The sequence below is a fragment of the Melanostigma gelatinosum genome (genome assembly GCF_949748355.1).
Source record: "Melanostigma gelatinosum genome assembly, chromosome: 17".
NCBI lineage: Eukaryota > Metazoa > Chordata > Actinopteri > Perciformes > Zoarcidae > Melanostigma > Melanostigma gelatinosum.
The window spans coordinates 20,913,607-20,933,857 of record NC_136650.1 but is presented as its reverse complement, the minus strand read 5'-3'; positions in this window follow the sequence as shown (position 1 = coordinate 20,933,857).

Below are 20,251 nucleotides of genomic sequence, written 5' to 3'. Positions count from 1 at the left end.
ACGAGTGCCTCCATTCCCTCCCTGTCTCCACTTCACACACAGTGCACACACACACACATACAGAGTTGAAGTCTGCATGACTCCGCCGCCCTCTGCCTCCTCCGCCTCCAGGACAAAGACATCAAGACACACACACACACACACACACACACACACACACACACACACACACACCCCTAATCTCTGCCATGCAAGCAGACATGCCCTTCAAAGCCAAAGGAAGTGGAGCAGATGAGAGAGAGATGGGCACGGCAGCGGCGGCGATGCTGCAGGCAGCCACAGGAGAAAACAAAGGTAACCCAACCCGTCCCTGTTTATTCCAATTCATCGCCCTCCTGTCAGCCACACAGCCTGACCTTGGCTTTGTGTGTCTACTTTGTACAGAAAGATCTTTGAAGATAAATGTTCGCTATTCACAAGCGTGCAGTGTGTAAACACAATCAGTGAGGCAGATGAATAGGAGCCCAATGAGAGGGATCTGTGAGGACACGGCGGATGAGCTGAGGTAACCGCTGCTAATTGTCACTAATTGTGTTTATTTGCCCGTTGCCCGACTCTGGCTCATTGACCGCCTGTGTTACGGTTGAGCACCTGCAACCAGGTTCATTCGCCGGTCAAAGCCTCCACTTCTCGTCCTCGGGGTCCCGCCGTCAATGTCCGTTTAGGGGACGCTTGAGTGAGCAGCCGTTGCCTTTACTGTGGAAAACTGCTGAAAAATCACTAAATGAAATCCTCTCGCCATGATCCCTGGCTTTCTGGCTTTCTATGGAGCACTGTGTCTTTCCGTGAATCGGTCCTGTGGCTATACTTGCAGGGTTCACTGGGGAACAAAATAGATAAACGAGCAAGAAATGAACACGTTGTTTGTGTTGCACTTTTAAGAACAAATTGCTCTTTCATACAAAGAAGAAGACTCATGGAAATTAGGATAAATGACAGACAGAAGATTCTGTACTTTGTCCTCTAAATACACAAACATGCAAGCATGTCTGATTTAATTAAAAAAACAACATTAAAACTGCATATGGTTGCAGGCTATTCCCAAACCCAGACTCCCAGTAAAGCAACTCCAACACATATAATCCACAATAATACCCAAATTAGCTTATTTCTATTTGTTCATGTGGAATGTGCAGATTGCATATGCTTTTAAATGACATTATTTGAACATTATGCTGGCTTTGCCACATACACTTTCCCATTGGGAGTGCTTGCATATAAAAAACATCTATATTACATAAACACCCGTCTATGGGTATGTGCACTGAGTGGTGACGTTAACTTTACTCTTCAGAGGGAGAGCAGAATGGCATTAAAGGCATTGCAGGTAAACCAGGTCTGTCATGTTGTCTGTCCATAAAGCTCACATAGTCGGCCTACACACTTGAAGGTGCCATCCGTGTCCTTATTTGCCACTCGGTCCAATGGAGCGTACGCCCCAAAATCACAAATGCATATTTTCCTTACCTGTAGTGCGATTATTCATTTTGATAGTTTCGGTGTGAGTTGTCTGGTGTTCCACAGATCCACAGACCTTTTTGTGAGCATGAAACAGCCAGATTTATAAACATTTATTCCATAAAATCACAGTGAAAATTGATATTTTTATGGCTGTTGACAGTATTTTCTTATTTATCGAGTGATACAAAGTGAGATCCAACATTCTCGCTGTAAAGAAACCTTTGACTCTAATCTGCCAACCAAATGTACCAAGATCCTGGCTGTCAATTATCCAATAATGATCCAATAATCTGATTTCTGTTCTGAATATTATGCAAATTAGCATATCTTTTATAAGAAAATATACAAATTTAAGAACATTTTTACAAAAAAAAGATGTAAATGTTAGTAGTCAACGAGGGAACTTTCATTTTCACCCTATTCACCTGCAGTGTCTCTCTCTCTCTCTGTTTGAACACAAAGCTATGAAGCGGAAGGCGCAGCAGACTCACATGAGGACACAGTTTGCTTCTGACTTGTTTTTTTTACATCTCAGGATTCATCCTGCAAATGTGACCTGTACACTGCATCAGGCATAATCTCCCTTTGGCAACCCTACATATGAAGTGTGGCTGCATGCATGCCCAGCTTCCCTATCCCCCCCCCCCCCCCCGCCCAGTCTTGGTGAGAAATGTGAGGGGAGGCAAGTAAATATTGATGCTCATTCTGTTCCCTCTCAGCCTCAGTCCATCTGGATCCACAGTAGCCTCTGGAGAACAAACAACCTGGAAGAAACTCTCATCACTCCCTCCTCTACCAGACCTCCTCACTGCCTGTTCGTCTCCCCTCTCTTTGTCTTTCTACCCGTCGCTCCTCTGCCCTCGCACCTCGTTAAGTTTTTAACATCCACCTCTCTCTCTCTCTCTCTCTCTCTCTCTCTCTCTCTCTCTCTCTCTCTCTCTCTCTCTCTCTCTCTCGCCACTCCCCTCGCAATCCCCCAGCAGATACTTTGCTCCCATTTCATGTGTGCTCCCAGTCAACAGATGAATTATAGATGAACATCCATGGAGCAGAATACCAGAGATCACATGCTGCCGTTCCACACGAACCCCGCCACGAAACTACGACCCCGAGCGGGGAGACGTTATGATGCGGTCATTTAACAAATGCTTTTATCTTAAGTGAACAGTAATTCGTGGTGTATTTCTTTTGTTCAGCTGTGACCTTTAGGGGCTTTTGCTGTTTGTTGGGACTGAAGAAGCAACAGTTTACTCTGCCGCCCGCTCAGTTGTTGCCTTCGTATCGTATTGTCTCAGCCTCAGTCCATATGTAGGACACCAGTGGAAAAGTTGTCCTATTCCCTGTTATCATCTGTCGGAAAATAAATATCTAAGCATGTCCAAAGCCTCAGAAGAATCTCGAGTATTTGAGCAAGCCATCTGTGAAAGTTAAAAGTAAACGCACTGCCTCACGTCACAGCGCCCTCTTTTCCACAGCAAGTTTCTTTCTGGAGCTATTTCTTCTCCTTCTTCCATCTCTTTTATTAAACCGAATCAGTTTTTCTTGTCAGAGTCCTCCCTCGCTCCATCACTTTTTAATAACCCTCCTCTCTTTAATGAGTTCTGTTATGTACACAGGGGGCAGCGACTAGGGGCCAATTTGTGATTTCACATCAGATCAGATCAGAGAAAGCCAGGAAAATAAGAGGGGAGAAAAACACACACACACACACACACACACACACAACTTCCTGCGTTTCGCCTCCTCTTCCCGGCTGCGCTCACTAGAGAGAACCCTGCATCTCATCTCGGGCAGTCTGGGGAATAGTGACGCTCCCCGAGCCGCCATTTTGGAATTATCCTCTGGATCAGAGTCACCGGAGAGAGCTCCTTTGAGGGTGAAGGGTAGAGTGCAGCAGAGAGAGATGAAGAGGAATGCTGATGTGTACCCCTATGTGGTTAGTTAACTTTATACCCCTGTATAGGCCTAATGAAGCTCTCCTGTTCTTTATCGCTGGGTTTTGTCGATGGAGGAGTCGCAGGGAGGTGAGGGATTTAGTAATGGGATGCAAGCTGCAGAAATCCTCAAGTTTCACAGCTGGATTGAGTTTATCTCTCCCAGGTTAGGATGCAGAAGGAGACTGCTCTGGCTCCACCACACTCAGTGCCACAATCTTTTAGAATTTTGCTTGCCTGAGAGATGCTGCTCGTTGTTTTTTTTTTGGAGGGGTGACTTGGGTTATGCATCAGACGGGAAACTGTTGCAGAATCACATTTTTATTCGTCCAATAGAATGATGATGAAACGGAGACGGGAATCAATTTAAAATCTTCTGGACTAATAAAACACAATATGACCAAAAGTATGAGGATATCAATGTATGATTGTTAAATATTTCATACCCACAGCGCTGGGTATGAAATATTAAGGCGCTGATACAAGATTATTTTTTTTTAACTTGCTTGGATTTGATCCCATTCAGCCAAAAACAGCATTGGTGAGCATCAGGTGATGAGCCTGGCTTACAATTTACCCATTTACATCCACACAACAACCACCATATAAAGTTTAAATGATGGAAGGACATTGGTTGTGCCAAATTAATTCTGGCTAAAGTTCGGGTTAGGCAATTAAAACACTTAAAGATGAGGTAAAGAGAGGGAAAGGTTAATAAAAACAAAGATGCTAATTTAACCTTTGTCAAGTCCCGCCCCTCCAACGCAGACTGGCCAATTATAGCGTAGCATCGGCCGGCAACTCTGCTCCATCAATAGAGATACTCGTTAGTGAGGTTGAGAGGAGATATGCATTTCTAAAATGTTATGTTTCTACATAAAAACCTGTGGGGCTACCATTAGCAGATGTTAGCATGTCAACAACTAGTGTTATCACGTCTATGCTACGCGATACTGAAAGTCTACAGAATGTCTACACATGCTGCTTTTGCTTTTTATTGATTGTGAAAGTGAATATAGACCTACCAGGCTTGACAGGAACAGTGTTGTTCCTTGTTCATCAGTCTGGATCGCCAGGTGATGCTGGGGTTCACGTTCTCCCTGTGATCTGTAGGCTCTTAGCCCTCTCTAACTCTCCTTGACAGCCACATTCTTTATTCTACAGGCCCCTTCATTGCTATTTTCCATCCATCCATCCATCCATCCATCCAATTTACCCATTCATACATCCATTATTCATACTAATATGCTTTCATGCTGTGCATCTTTTGCTTTGGAGATACTCGTCCCCTTTATCTGAACCTGAACCTGTCGGTGAGATAGACCTTCAATAAATCACTGAACCGATCCTGTCTGCCTGCGTTCATTTGGATCCTATCCCTGTTACCTGTGTTCGCTGCATTGTGACAGTCTTCTGCATTTAAATGTCAGATGTGCTACAGTGTTTGTCCATTCGCCACCCAACCAACTCATTTCCCAAGTCACCACATAAAGAAAACACTACGATCCTCCACTGGCACTGAACGATTGTTCTGAGGGGCAGAATTGTCCAATAAGGACCTATTTAGCAAGAATACTAGGCTGGAAATATATTTATATTTCCCAGGGTGGCAACATACTGCCGTAGGCTATACATGCAGAAACTGTGTATACTATATTATTTTATAAAACCTTTTAAACTGTGAACATGATGAGCCAAGTCCTCCCTGAGGAGAATAGATTTCCAGGTATGGATGATCAATAGTCTTTTACTGCCAGTAGTTCCAATGCAAATGCAACAAAAGCGATCCAAAGGTATATGAGCTAAACAAGCAGAAATGAATGCACTGTAGACCGGTGCCACCTTTTCTCTCCAAAAAGCACAGTGCTGCAGAAATACTGTGGAGAATCGATGTGTTGTAATAACTACGGGCGGAAGCTGGTTGATTTAAGGACATGAGTTTATCCAAGGTACTTTGTCATTGGATTTACTGATTTAGCTATTTTATGGCATTGTATTATGGGCAGACAGAGACTTTTAATTTTGATTTTCTCTTCTCAACAGCACCCCTGGAGCTGGTCGGGTTTCAGTGTCTTGTCAAGGACACTTGAGCAGGGTTTGTTGTCACATGGGCTTGAACTCGCGTCCGTCTGATTAAAGGACGCATACGCACCACTCTACTCGGCTGCCACTCGGATCATGAGAGGCTCTGGCTTTGTTCCAGAAATGATGGCTTTCTGAATTTCATATGTAGAGCCTGAGAAAATGTCACTTTACCTTGAATGCCCAGGAACAATAGCAGATATTAATTCTTCACATCGTATAGTTTTATCAGTCTCATAAATGCGTAGAAAATAGCTGCTGAAAGTGAAACGACTAGCAGCAGATTGTTAACACTTCCATTCATCATTCTTTCCCTGAGCTTACTTTTTAAACCTCAACATCTTAGTGTGGCCCCCTAGGCTACGTACGCTCTTTATCTACGGCTAAAGGTAAACAGGGAGTTTTTATGAAATCTCTGCTGATCGGAAGCTCCATCCACCAAATAGTTTGCCTTTCTTTTTGGGGCCAGAATAATAATAATGTAATACTTTGTTGATCCCTGGGGAAACTCTCTCTCCCCTCGCCTCTCGGAGGTCAGGGCCACCCAAAGACGAGCATCCCTGCAGCAGGTATAGGGACGCTTTGAATTGCTCAAAGACACTCGCAGAAGAGCCGTGCAGACGAGCGGCTTGAAAATATGTTCCAGCTCAAGGGCGCTCTTTGGATTCGTCACACTAGGCGGCGACTGCACAGTATGTTCAAGTGAAATTTACCTTTCGATTTACTCGCAGCACTTTTATTGCTCGACGTGGAAATGAGCCGTAACAACAGCTGACCGTGTGCTAAACCCCTCCCCTGTCCAATCATAACTCAGCAACCGTAAGTAGGCACAGCAGGTCTGTCAGGCGTTGGATTTCTCCAGAAGCGGTTTGCATGGGACTGTGGTGACAGCAATACTTATTGTAAATAAGTAAAACCAAAAATATATACAGAGCAAAAGTGTGAGGAACGGATGAAATTGAATTGTCATACTTCTAATATATGCGGCTAATTAGCGTCAGTATTCTATCACGATGCCATGTTTAACACCCCTTTACAAGGATAGTTACCTTAAAAAGTCAGCAGGACGTAGCATTTTCAACAATCTCAGGAAGCTAACGTTGCTGTATTAGCTGATCAGATCTGACGGTTGTCACTCCAAGCCTCAAAATGTACAGACGCCGGCTAGAAAATTTGAGAAGCTTGCTTCTCCATCTAAAATAAGCATCTTTTGTTTTAAATAAAATAAAAAGAGTTACTTATTACCATTATGAACTGCATGCCGTCATGCTCCTGAGTTAAACTGACCAACCAGAGTTTGCAGCATCTTGCATTGTTTGTGGTCAAAATGCGGGTAAGATTCACATGCTGTACCCTTTCTCTTCTTTCTTTTTATTCCGATAAATGTAGCAGAGCGACTTTTTACTTTTAATGCTGTAATTTGTGGGTCCTCCAACATGACGGTATGTTTACAGGGGTGACAGATTGTTTATTGGCAGAGCTCGCTCCTGAACTAAACGGCCAAATGAGGCCCTGAGGGGCTTGACACGTCTGTCTTACAGCCTGGTCTGAAACTGACTGGACCGAGGGAGATGGAGGAGTGATGGAAAGGCAGCGTGCTCTGACCTAATGGTGTCATCTGTTGTGAAAAGGCTGTGTTGTAGCCCTGGGCTGCTCTGCCCTGGTTGGATTTATCTGGTTTGGACTCTACAGGGGTTCCAGACGGTCTGAAATCAAAGGGATCAGTGACACTTTTCCTGCTGTAGTTGTTTACACACATTAGCTGGCAGCTTCACTGAGGTGTCAGGGCTTTTTTGTCTTCGGTTGGAGGCTTGAATGGCTGTGTTGTTTGTGGTTTCACAATGATTGCAGAGTATTTTGGACATCATGTGGAGTGGTGGGCAAACAAGCGCCTTGAACAGGCCAAGAGACTGCAGCTTTATACTTCCAAAGACTGCACCAGGTGATTTTACTGATTAGGTCACCATCTCTGGCTGGAGCAGCTGCTGGAGCCACTGATTGGGATGAAAAGCTCCGGTCTCTCCACCATGCGTGGCATGTAGTTGGACACCACTGCTGCAGAGTGGTCTGGCTTTTGAGAGAATAGTGCGAACAAGAAAGCCAAGGAGATGATGTGGTGCCTCGGCCTGGGCTGAGAATGATCCAAACTAGACATGTGCAGATCTCTGCCAGGTGTGTCTTGTGTGATTGAATGAATACAACCCACAATTGGCTTTCCCCGCCGTCTAGACACCAATGGGCTGTACAGCTTTGGGAAACACACTTCATACAATCTTGCCAAAAACACATTAAGCTCACCAAGCTTTGGGCCCACGTAGCAGCAGCTGAGTGGCGGCGGTGTACCGAACAGTGTGCGCGCTGGTAGTTCTATCTGCCGTTTGCCAAACGCACTGTCCAAAACAGCAAAAGTCATCAAACTGTTTTCCCACTTTGTCCATGGCTGCAGAGGAGCAGACTGGGGTTTCGGCGATGCACTCAGCTGTGTTATCACCGGCGGCCCCAACAGGCCAGGGGGGCGGTTAAGAGTCGTGAATGAGGAGTCAGCAGGTCGTCAATGGCAGGATAAAAGGTCGTCAATGGCAGGATAAAAGGTCGTCAATGGCAGGATAAAAGGTCGTCAATGGCAGGATAAAAACAAGTGTGAGTCACAGCAGCCACGAGAGATCCTTGAGCATAACAGGTCTTTAAGGTTTGTGGGCAAGCTCAAATGTGAATGGTCTTCCAAGCAGCAGAGTGCTTTACAAACACACTACAAAATATGTTATTAGTCAATCATATAATTATTGCTACTTGTTCTTTGATATTGTCTTTAGTGTATATTCAGCACATCTCTGTCTATCCGGAGGATGTTTTCCAACCTTTCTGACCAAAAGAAAACCAGCATGCGAGGCCAGTTGGGTAACTCGCCCCCCCCCCCCCCCCATCTTTCCTCTGCCTTTGGTATTGGGGTCACGTTTCCCTCCATTGACAGGAAAGACTTCTTTAGAGGGCGGATTAAAAGGCCTCCAAACCGATCCTGATGGGTGGTGTCTGCCAGCTGATGTTGCTGGGTGATATGTCACAGAACAGAGGAGTGAAGAGGAGATGTGGGGGGGAGGGGGAGACAGGTGGAAACTTCTGATTGGTGTTGGCTGCGTGAGCAGGTGTATGGATGTGTGTGTGTGTGTGTAGCCATCTATGTGCGCCGGTTGCAAAGTCCACTTTGCACTGACCAGAGATGAAAGGATAACTGTTGTTGGTCTCCTCTCATGACAGCTGATTAGAGTGATGCAAGCGAGTGAAAGGACGCCTCCTCTCACACACAAACAACATTCACCAAATCATCAAACCCACTTCAATGTAAGAAGACGTGAAAACACCCACAGGCTGGCTGCATCACTCATCATCAAACATTTCCATGTGACTTCATCTCATTTATGCAAAATAAAACTCCACCTCACTGTCGATTGCCAGATCACCAGCTGGCTCATTTCAACATCACACTGAAGTATTCTTTGTCAGTACCAAGAGGAGGAGGAGGATGATGTGTGTGTGTGTGTGTGTGTGCGTGAAGTGGTGATTATTTTGGGGGGGGGGGGTGCTCTAATGGCAGATGAGTGACACAGTCGAAAAAGGTCAGCAACACTACAGGGCTGATGAGGTGAGACGTCCTCCACTCACCAACTAATTAAATGTCAGCGAGTCAGATTGGATCGAGAGAGAAGCAGGGAGGAGAGGAGAGTTTGAGGAGGTGGGGGTGACAGCCGGGAGAGTGGCAGACAGGTGAACGTGGAACCAGACCTTGTTGTAAATGTCATGTGTTACATAAGGTTTGACTCTGGCCGCTGAGAGTTCAGGAGACAGAAAGTAGAGCAACACTTCATCGCCATCTTGGTGCTGAACGCTCTTTGTTGTGTCGTTTCTGTCAGTGTCTGTCCACTCAGTGTAGTGCTAGGACCAGACATGCTGTTATAAGCCCCCAACAGCCGTCACAAGAGGCCGCTACTCAAGGAAACGAGCCACAACAGAAAACCTTTGGTGAAGATTTGGATCCTGCAGTAAGACGTGCCGGCATGATTCATTTGGTGCATTAGTTTAACGCGAGAACTGAGCGTTGCTATCAAGCTGTTGCTTTCATGCAACCCACCTCCACTTCAGTTCCCTCCATCAGCATTGTTAGTTACACGGTTGAAGCCTGTGCTATTGTAACAGAGTGAATGATTCCACTTGCCATCACTGGCCATTGGTTGCTAGTATTACTATATTATTTAAGTTATTGCTAATCCTTATCATTTTCAAATTATTTCCTTGTTTAAATATCATTTACAACGTATCATGAGTTCCCCATGGAGACAAGTGGGTTGTGTGTAACAGCGCCCTCTGCTGGCTGCTTGCAGATGCGAGTGGTGTGCCCAGCTTTCATGAACTGGTCTGAAGCTGTTTCCATGTGTTCCGGAGCTTGTGACCACAGCGTTGTCCATGAGAGTCACTGAAGCTGTTCTGTCTTTTACCAGCTATATTCTGTCCGATGAATAAACGTCTGGTTGGAGCCATCAAAAGATATCGTGTCCTGAATTAAACACAACGCAACGGAGAGTACGCAACTGCTACACTATTCATCACAAAATTGATGCGTAGAGGAAAACTCTTGCCATTGATGGAGCATACAATTGGGTGGTGCAATGCAGCTAATACGATACCTTACATTTCAGTTGTAAATGCTTGTGTGAACCAGCCTTAATGTTTCAGCATTCCCAGTGACAAATGGCACTGGTATTAAAAAGCAGCATATTTTTTAAAGAGAAAGTAAATCATTTCGATTGCACACAAGGTTGATTAAGATATTCCTGTAATGCCTCATGTCCACTGAATGTAAAGGCTCTGCGAGTACTTTCTCTGGCTTCCAAGCAAGCTGAGCCGATACTAGGAGGTGGAGTTAAAACACTGCAGCCCTCTGATTGGCTCGACTGAATCATGGGAACTTGCGACACGGGATATTCAGCACAAAGCCATCGTTTTCAAATAGCCCGGTCAACACTGTCTTACCAACCTGTCAATCACTGTGTAGCCCCGCCCTAAAGCATCCCCTGCTTTATGGTCTGTGTGACTCTAAATGGACCATAATGTACTAAATGAACATCATGCTGTATTGAAGAAGACTTGAAACTGGAGATTGAGACATAAACTCATGTTTACAATGTTTACTGAGGGAATAAATCAAGAGAGAAGTAGAGTCATTTTCTATAGACTTCTATACAACCAGAGGAGTCGCCCCCTGGTGGACATTACAGAGAATGCAAGTTGTAGGCACTTGGCTTCACTTCGACCTGGAAGTTTCCGCCTGGAATCATGAGGAAATGAGGCACAATAAGTGACCAGTGGAACAATTGCTCGACAGCTGAGTGTATTTCCTGTAACTAACATGGAGACGGTGTCGTGGGTTTGAGCTAGCTGCTGCTGTGTTTGTTTTAAGAGCATTAGTTTGGGAGTTTTAAGACCTGTTGGCAGTGACTGAACTGATGGCACATAGCTGTTCTGCACACATGCTGTGCAGTGTGGGAGCACGTGTCTGTATTATGAGAGCAGGGTCCTTACGTTTTTCCTCAGGGAAGACATTGGAAGCGTCTCCTCTTCCCCTAAAAAGCTGTTGAATAATTCACTGTGCCCCAGTTTCTGCCCATTAGGTTGACACACTGCTGGAACTCTCTCGCCTGAGGAGTTGACAGCTTTCTTACATGCACACACACAAACACATGTGCTCTGTCTTTCTCTCCCAACAACACACTCGCACAAATCTATAAATCAGATATATTCGAGCTTCAGCTCTTTAAAATACTTTTCTCTCTCCAGTTGTATAAAACGCTTGCTGATTCTGTCACCTTTCTTCCTCTCGTTCTTTTCACCCTTTTGTTGCATTTGTTATTCCGCCTCCACTTCCACCGTCCCTCATTTCCATTCCCGGTCTGTTGTCCTGTCTCCTCACCTGACACATTTTCTCTCACGTTGTCCACAATGTATGCAGTGATTACTGTCACCTTGATGTCGCTATTTCTGGGTTGTTGCTGAGGCCCTCAGCCTGAATCCAACAGCTGTGCTGCAAAAACTTCTGACTTCTGCGTTTAAATTAAAATCTGCATTAACACATTTCTTGGCTACCTGGGGGGCGGGGGGGGAGCAAAGACTGAGAAAATGATCACATTTGAAGTTGAACTTGTTGATATTGTCCTGTATATAGTCCTGTTGAAAAGGCAAACAGGGAAGAGGAATATAACACAACCCTGGAAAGTATCACTCGCACTTCACCTTGAGCTGTAAAACGCTATTGAGCTCTGAAGAGAGGAACGGTGGAGTTTTCGCCTTGGTTTGTTGGTTTGTCTGTCAGCAGGATGAATTCATTATGAAACGTGGTGGAAGGGTGCAGCGTGGGCGAAGGAAGAACAATTGAATGTTGTCGCAGATCTAAGGAAACAGCCTTGTCGGCGTTTTTTTGTTCTGCTTTCGTCACTACCAGCCAACATTGTTAACATAGAGACACTAGTTCTAGGTGCTTTAGGTATATTGTACATAATGTAACTGGACAGTTCCGTCCGTTTTGAGTGAAAGGGCTAACGTCAAAAGCTGTTCCCACTGAGCTTTGTCATCTCTGAATCCCTCTCATCAATCTCCCTCTCCGGCCATAATTGCAGCCTTTTTCCATTTCTTACACACAGCTTTTGTGCCTTGGAGACAGGCTGATGCTTTTTCAATACGCTCAATATTCTCTGAGAGCTAAAGTGAAACACAAGTGATGGACGTCGATACAATTTCTATGTGGTTTCCTGGAACGCACTGTTCAAATATTGAGCCCTGCTTAAAATTCCAAGTCCATCTTCCAGCCTTTTCCTGGTGATGCAAGCTCAGATATATTCACACCCAATAATTCATGTGCGGATATGAATGTTTGAGTTATGGCAGAGGAAATTAAACAGAATTAATGATAATCAAACTCCGGGTACTGTTGCTATTTCAGGCCCGGCAGGATCAACTAAGCCAGACAGATATGAGATAATCCAGCACCTGTCAGTCCGAGTGTCCTGCTCATTTCAAAACGCTTACAAAATGAGAATCTTTTTCTCATACATGCACATTACTGTGGACATTGGTTCATTTCTACACGGAGAAATGAAATAAAATATCTTCGTGGGACTGTCTGATTGGTCTAGTGAGCATATCGAGCACATTGTCACTGCTTCTCCTAATGAACGTCACATTGGGAAGCTGCTTCCTCTCTGGAGAATTTGAGAATGTTTTGAGAATATTTGTGTATGCACACAGTGTTTGTGAATTTGTTAAATATTGCTTTTTCCCCACAGTATTATGACATTTACTTTTAATCAAACTTGTGCTTAATTAGTTTGTGCTTAATGTGTAAAGTCCGTATTATGACAATTTTAAGCAATCGATAATTAGGCTTGCTTTGGAAACATATTGCTTTGTGCAGGCATGACAGGATGCATGCGGTTCAAAGCCTCTTCTCATATTCCACATTTTTGCATATTTTTGTAAATTTAAAATCCCAAATGAACCGTCTTATCTTCATTATATCCCTCTATTCCCGGTTCTCTCCATTCCTGGTGCTAATGATGCGCCGGAATATCCTCCCCGCTGAATCCATCCGTCCATCTCTTCTCCACCTCCCTTCCACGTCTGTGCTCCAGACTCTAATGATGGGACGATCTGTGTGTGGCAGCGTGTGAGTGTGCGAGTGTGCGCGTGTGCAGGATACGTCGAGGCTGAAGGGCTGACAACGAGCTGTCCACCTCCAGACGAGCACCCAAGACGGTGTTGTTATGAAGTATAGGACATTAACTCAGAAACATGTAGCCACACACTGGCATTCTGAGAGAGAGTGCATCATCGTCATCATCATGAATGATCCTCTGATTAACACCAGTTTTTCCACAAACACAGGAGAAGAAAAGGCAGCAAATGCTTCTAATCGAGAATCCTGCATTCCGTGATGTTCAGCTTTGTGTGCTTTGCTACGTCACAACCAGGATTCAGATTTCTGTATTTAAACCAGGGTCAAGGCCAGCGAATGGCACAAGCTTTAAAATGACACAAAATGCTGAAAGTGGTTTTACAAGCAAAGGCTGGGCTGCAGCTGACCTTCAATTGAAGTCAAAATGGCCCTCGTTTATCATAGCATCGCTGACATCATTGGGAAAAGTCACAAAATGCAACATGGCATACAGGACAGTACACACTCATGGCTGTGTGCGTCAATCAAAACCTTTTTTTTTTTTAGCTCATCACAGTGACACAGCTCTAAAAGTGGAGGATATAATAAAGCAAACATGGTCAGGACATGAGTGTGTCGTGGGGTGGGACCATCCTTCAGACCAGTTTCAGTCTGCCTGCTTTCATTGAGCCCATTTCACACTTTCCTCGAGAAGCACCGAGAGAGATGAAGAGATGAGCGGGAAATCTATTTCTCATAAAGGTTCGATGATGTTTACACTACAAAGGCTCAGCGGTGTTTACACTGGGTGATTGGGGAGGCTGTGGAAGGGGTCCGGCTTCATCCTGCTGTTGATGGAACCCGGTGTGCTTGAGGGGTGTGAAACACGGGGACATGGTGAAGGAGCAGTGTTTACACCGTCGGATGAAGTTGGTTCTGTGAAATGACCTCATGTGCCTCAGTAACTAAAGGGTCATACAGAGTGATCTATGGACCCAGACACTCCCAGACCAGGAGCCATCTGTCATCCTGTCGGACGAGTCCTATACAGATACCTCTGCCTTTCTCATTTATTTGTGTGTATTCGATTGAGAAAAGATGTAAATACAGCATTCGTTACCGGAATGTCGCCACAGCCACCAGGTGTTGTAATACTGTACATATTTAAATATTGCAATGTTTTAATTACATCAATTTCTTCTTCTTCTCTTTAGTCATTTCACCTCATTTCATGTTGTCCTGCAGGTGTGTGCTTTGGTGAGTGCGTTCATGTCGTTGATTGTTCACATATCATTTTCAGTGTGCGATAGTGATGCCATGTGCCCCGCAGATTAAGTTACTGCATTTCAGTCGGGACACTCGTGTCGCGGCTTTGCATCAACACAAACAAATGAAACAAAGAATTTGGTTTTGATCCAGCGCACGAAAAACAAATCCGCGTGAGCCGAGGTGACCGTCTGCGAGCTCACAAACCCGAGCAGAGCCGCGGGTACATAACATTGAGATGAGCAGGAACACACACAGAAAAACAATCTGGATTCACCTAAATCTAAATGCTAATGCAGGAGGAGGCTGGTCGAGTGCAGGGAGACAACTCTCGGTGTGGCAGCAGTGTTAGCCCAGAGGAAGCAGTGCTCAGAATCGGAATGACACCAAAACTTTTTGTACCATTTATATCTCGATAAAGATGGCATGAAGTTGGAAGGAGTCTCGGGATGCAGAGCTTGTGAGTCTTGTGTACTGATTATAGAAGTAAGTTACTCCATTAGGTTCAGGTTGGCATGTAACACGTAGCAGGGAGCGGAGCATTGATGATTCATTATGACACCAGGATATCCAAGTAACAAAAAACTCGATCTACGTCTTTACACAAAGACTGATATTAGCTTCCATTTCGCTTTCATCTAACTGCTTTTACATGATCATCATATTGTCAGCATGATACATTTTCACCTCCCTCAATCCCAATTTAACTTACAAAAGAGAGAGATATCGAGAACAAAAATAGATTACTTACTCCATCCAGGAATTTTCGTTTAATATCTGTACCAGAATCCATGCCCCCAGACTGTATCACATGCCACACTGGAATCAATGAGAGAGCAGAAAAGGCAAAACAATACAAATCAATATGTTTCAGTAAAGTGATGATCAGTGGTGGAGTAACTCTTTCTACATCCTGCCTGACTTTCATTAAGGATGGTATTATCCACACAGAGCATGCACAGGATTGTATTTAGTAGTTTGATAATAGGAAAGGCAGACAACTCCAAATAGTGATACTTGTGTATTTATTACTCAGCTACAGATCTGTATCAATGCTATAAATGGGTTGAAGCAACAATAGGATGAAACCCTTGTAAAGATATAGTCGCTCAATCAAAGGCCTGCATTTGGTTCACATCCTAGATCTTCTTGCAGATTTCTATTATTTCAGCATATCAAAGATAAACAAAATAAAACAACTTTAAAATCTATTCTGCAACTTGTTTAAAGATTTAAAAACTGGAGTGATGTGCTCTGTTCTGGATAAAACTCGAGCAGCAGCATAAACGAGCTGCAGCCGGATATGTCTGAGTATCATCTGCATAACTATATATGGTAATCAATGTTGTTGTTCTGTCCGAAGGCAGCATGTAGAGATTTAACGGAAGAGGACCAAGAACGGATCCCTGGGGGATTCCGCATGTTAAAACCACTCGATCCGATTCATCACTGCCAATGATGACAAAATAACTCCCGCCTTTTAAATAGGATCGAGGACTGCTCTGGGAAGTCTTGCCCAATTTGGGTGCAAAACCTCACCCAACATGAAGGTTTGTGTGGCTTTCATGACTAACTCAGGCAATTTAGACATCAACTACTGGACTGGCTGGACTCTACAAGGGACTGATTGTTTGGCTTCTGACATGCTGCTAATTGCCATTCAGCTGAATGTGACTCACTTTTGGCTGAATGTTGCATCTGTCATTTAGTTGTTCCAAAGTTAAGACCCGATTCATGTCGTGTTTATATTATGTTGTCCATCGCTCAGAGCTGCAGACCAGTTCAAAGGGAATTGCAACATCATTTGTGGAGTCTAGCTCTGACCGGCACTAATTTGCTGATGCAAATTGAATTTCTCATCTCGTTAATGATGTATGCTTGAATTAGGACAACAAAAAGGACTGCAGCAGCATTACTTAGCTGAAGGACAAACTCTTTTTCATGTGGCAGGATTTCTGTATGACCTGCTGATTCTCTGAAATTGCCGGAGTTAAGAGCCAAGTTTCATCATGAGAACAACATTTGAGGGTGCGTGATGCCACTGTGTGAATGTAGAACATACAGATGGCTTGTTATCCCGTGAACATTTACAACATTCTCACTCCCAACTTGACAAATGCCAACGCTTACTCTTAATCTTCAAACTATGACACTTCAGGAGCCCATAATCTACGCGTCAGAAAAGGTGTTTCAAGTTTCAGCTTGTCGCAGGCATAGTCTATTTTAAAAATAAACTTCCAACATATGTTCACTGACAGAACAAAACAACATGGTTGGATTCAGGCAACAAAAGTACTTGATTGGTCATTAAGTAAGTACGTACGGAACAAAACATAATTCAAATGAGTCAACAATGGTTTGGTTTCACACGGGACACAGACAGCGGTCTCCAGGGTGAAAGTCCTGTGTTTGTTTGTGAGGTTCACCCCCTCATAACATTGCACCCAGGCGCTACACCGTCACCGTCCCCGGCTTGCACGTGCGTTATTTGAACCGCGTGTCGCTTAATACATCTGTAGGCCGCGGCAACGGTGTGTCGAATATGACTGCGAGGTGTCGCCCTCTGAGCTCATTACGGCCGATAACCGGTCCGCGCGGTTAACGAGGGAGAAGCGCCACGAGCGCCAGAGGAGCTTTTGTCCTTCCTCCCACACTCAGCATCTCTCCTGGATAGCCCGCCATTGTTCTCTAATAAGCCCGGCTCCTCGCTGTTGCTCACATGCCTGTTTGTTTGTGTGTGTAACATCCATCCATAACAACATCATTATCAGGTTTAGTTTGAAGCATATCTCTCTCTCTCTCTCGCTCTCTCGCTCTCTCTTTCTCTCATCCTCCTCTGCCTCATCTGCTCATCCTTGGCCGGCCCCGGTAAGCCGGCCCCGGTAAGCCGGCCCCGGTAAGCCGGCCCCGGTAAGCCGGCGCTGGCGCGAGGAAGCAGAGGGAAGGCAAAGGAGGGCAAGATGTGGAGTGAAGAAACTGTGTTGGCCACATTAGCATATCAGACACATGGTGAGGGCTGGAGATTGGGTACAGGAGCAGATGTCGATTTACATTTTCAACATTGGGGCCAGTGGTGCATGTGTACATAGGTGTGTGCGTGTGATTGGAGAGAGAGAAAAAAAAAGAAAATCAATGGATGTCATGAGAGTGAAGGAGGCATGGGTGGAGCAGGAGTGGAATGGAATGACGGATGAAAACGTTTCCTTCCATCCGACTTGACCGGCGACGCTCCTTTCACTCCGGGAACGTAAACGAATCACTTTGCCACTCCTTTTTTCTCTTTTTTTTTGGAACAAGATCATGAAAGCGCGATGGCTGTGATTGACGGGTGTGTTGTTTTCGCAGACCTTTTGGCAGAATGTGGGATCTGACGAAAGCCTGAAAAGCTGTCCGACACTATTGATGTAGTTAATTAGAGTAAACACCGAGCGCTCGCACGCCGCCTCGTTATCGTACCCGCACCAGACATGAGCTCATATGTGTTGTCTTCATGTCTCTTTTCTCCAGCCTGAAATGTGAAACCCTTTCTCTCATCTACCGCTATCTTTGTGTTTGCTTCATTCCCCATCTTGTTTCATATGGAACGTTCACCTTCATCCCTCGTTATGCTCAAAACTCCCCATCTTCTCTTGGTAACCTCTGCCTTCTGTTGTTTTTCCCCCTCTGTAGTCTTGTATCTTCTTGCAGTATTCAATTTCTCTCCGTCTGCCTGCCTCTCTGTGGGGGAACAGGTGGTTGCAGGAAAAGGCCTTCGCTCTGTTCCCACCTCAGAACGGCGAGGAAGCGAAACACACAAGAATCTCGCTCCATCACTTCTGGGCCGGAATGGAGTAGAGGAAGCAGGGGCCGTGTGTGTGTGTGTGTGTGTGTGTGTGTGTGTGTGTGTGTGTGTGTGTGTGTGTGTGTGTGTGTGTGTGTGTGTGTGTGTGTGTGTGTGTGTGTGTGTGTGTGTGTGTGTGTGTGTGTGTGTGTGTGTGTGTGTGTGTGTGTGTGTGTGTGTGTGTGACAGACAGGAGTATTTGTGCAGGAATAATGGTTATTATTCTGTGAATGCACATGTTGAACAGAAAGGCTTGTATCTGTTATAGGACAAGGTAAAAAAAGGACAAATGTGAACGGTGTGCACACACACACACACACACATGCACGCACACAGCCATCATGTCGAGCCCAACAATGACGTAAATAATATAGGCTGTCGTTAGGAGTGATGACAGATGATAAAATCGAAAGGATTAGATGAGAAACTGCAATATTCTTTGAAGGGGTGTTTAAAGTAATATGCAGACAGTTGGCCCCTTTCAATGCAAATGAGCCTAATTGCAAAAATTGTCCAATTCACAAAGAGCAGCACTAATTGCCTCGCGCAGTTACAGTGAAATTATGACCGTCTTTAGAGAGTTAACTGAAGCGCATACGAGGTGTTGGCTAAAACTAATTTATTTTGGAATGCAGTGACGGGATACAATGACAGTTATATAATATAGATATGAAGGAAGTCATTCTTTTTAATACACGGGAGAAAAAAACGAGAGAAGGCGAGAAAGAAAAAAACCCAGTTTATTCATGGCCTGGTCTTCTTTTAATGAAACTAGTGAAAGAAACACATCCAAAATACACAGAGATGTTTATTTTACTACTTTGTTGATTTGCACATTTAGTTTTCTCCGAAATTCACCAAAAGCTAACGTTAGATAATGTCTCATTTGCGTGTTAAACACAACATTTCAGATTTTTCCTCTTTCAAAGCTTTTGACTCTAATATATCAACAAATTGAAAAGCATAATGCATCATCTCACATTAAAACATCAGATTTCATAAAACCTGTAACACAATTGTTTTTGTGTTGAGCAGGTAATCAACTGGGGAGGTTTCATGATGACATCTCTTCACCTGTAGCGTTATAAATAATCAATAAAAGTTACGCTGCTGTGCCTCTTAATGAGAAGACGCACTTATCCCCGAAAAAATCAGTAATAAAATAATTTAGTTAATGTCTTCCTCAATAACAGTGTTTTATAAATACCACCAGCACATGTGTGCTTGGCGGTGCAGAGGCATTTGAGCTTGGTCTATAATATGGCCCAAATGGACCCAGCGGGTCGGGGGCCCCCCGGGCCTCTGGCTCCGGCTGACTCTCACAATCGGCACATCGGCCTCAAGCGCATTGATACTTTGCCACACGGGTAATTGCAATTTGATGCAAAAAGCGGGAAAATTGCACTAAGCTGCAAAATCATGACTGCGATATCTTCTGTGACTGGAATCAGAAGGAGGCAGGTGGTGGTTGCAGAAGATGCGCAATTCATGGAGAAATCAGAGACCGCAATCGCCCCCCCCGGTGTTTTCTGGATTCTGACATTAACGCACTCGAATATATCCACTTCCACACACATACGTGTACACACACACGTCTACACCGCCCACACAGCCGCCGTGCAGGACACAGGGTACGACTTACTGTATACAGTGTTATCAGACACCTCCCAGGGGCAGTATGTGTTTGTGCCTGTGGCTCCTCAATATTGTGCCCAGACTGACCATCTCTCTCGCTCAGCAGTCATCCGCGGGTGTCGGTTCGTGCGTTTGCGCCCGTGGCACTGCTGTAGACTGATATTGCTGCCACCTGCAAGATTGCGGCCGCCTTCGGGGGCCTTCCTCTCTATCCTCCATTTCTAGCTTTTTCAATCCTTCATTCACGGCTCGCAATCTCCCGCTGTACGTGCCTCACCTCCCCCTCTCCAGCTCTCCCCCCTCCCTGGTCATTCCTCTGTCTCGAGGCCTCCTCTCCCTTTGCTCGAGCACTTT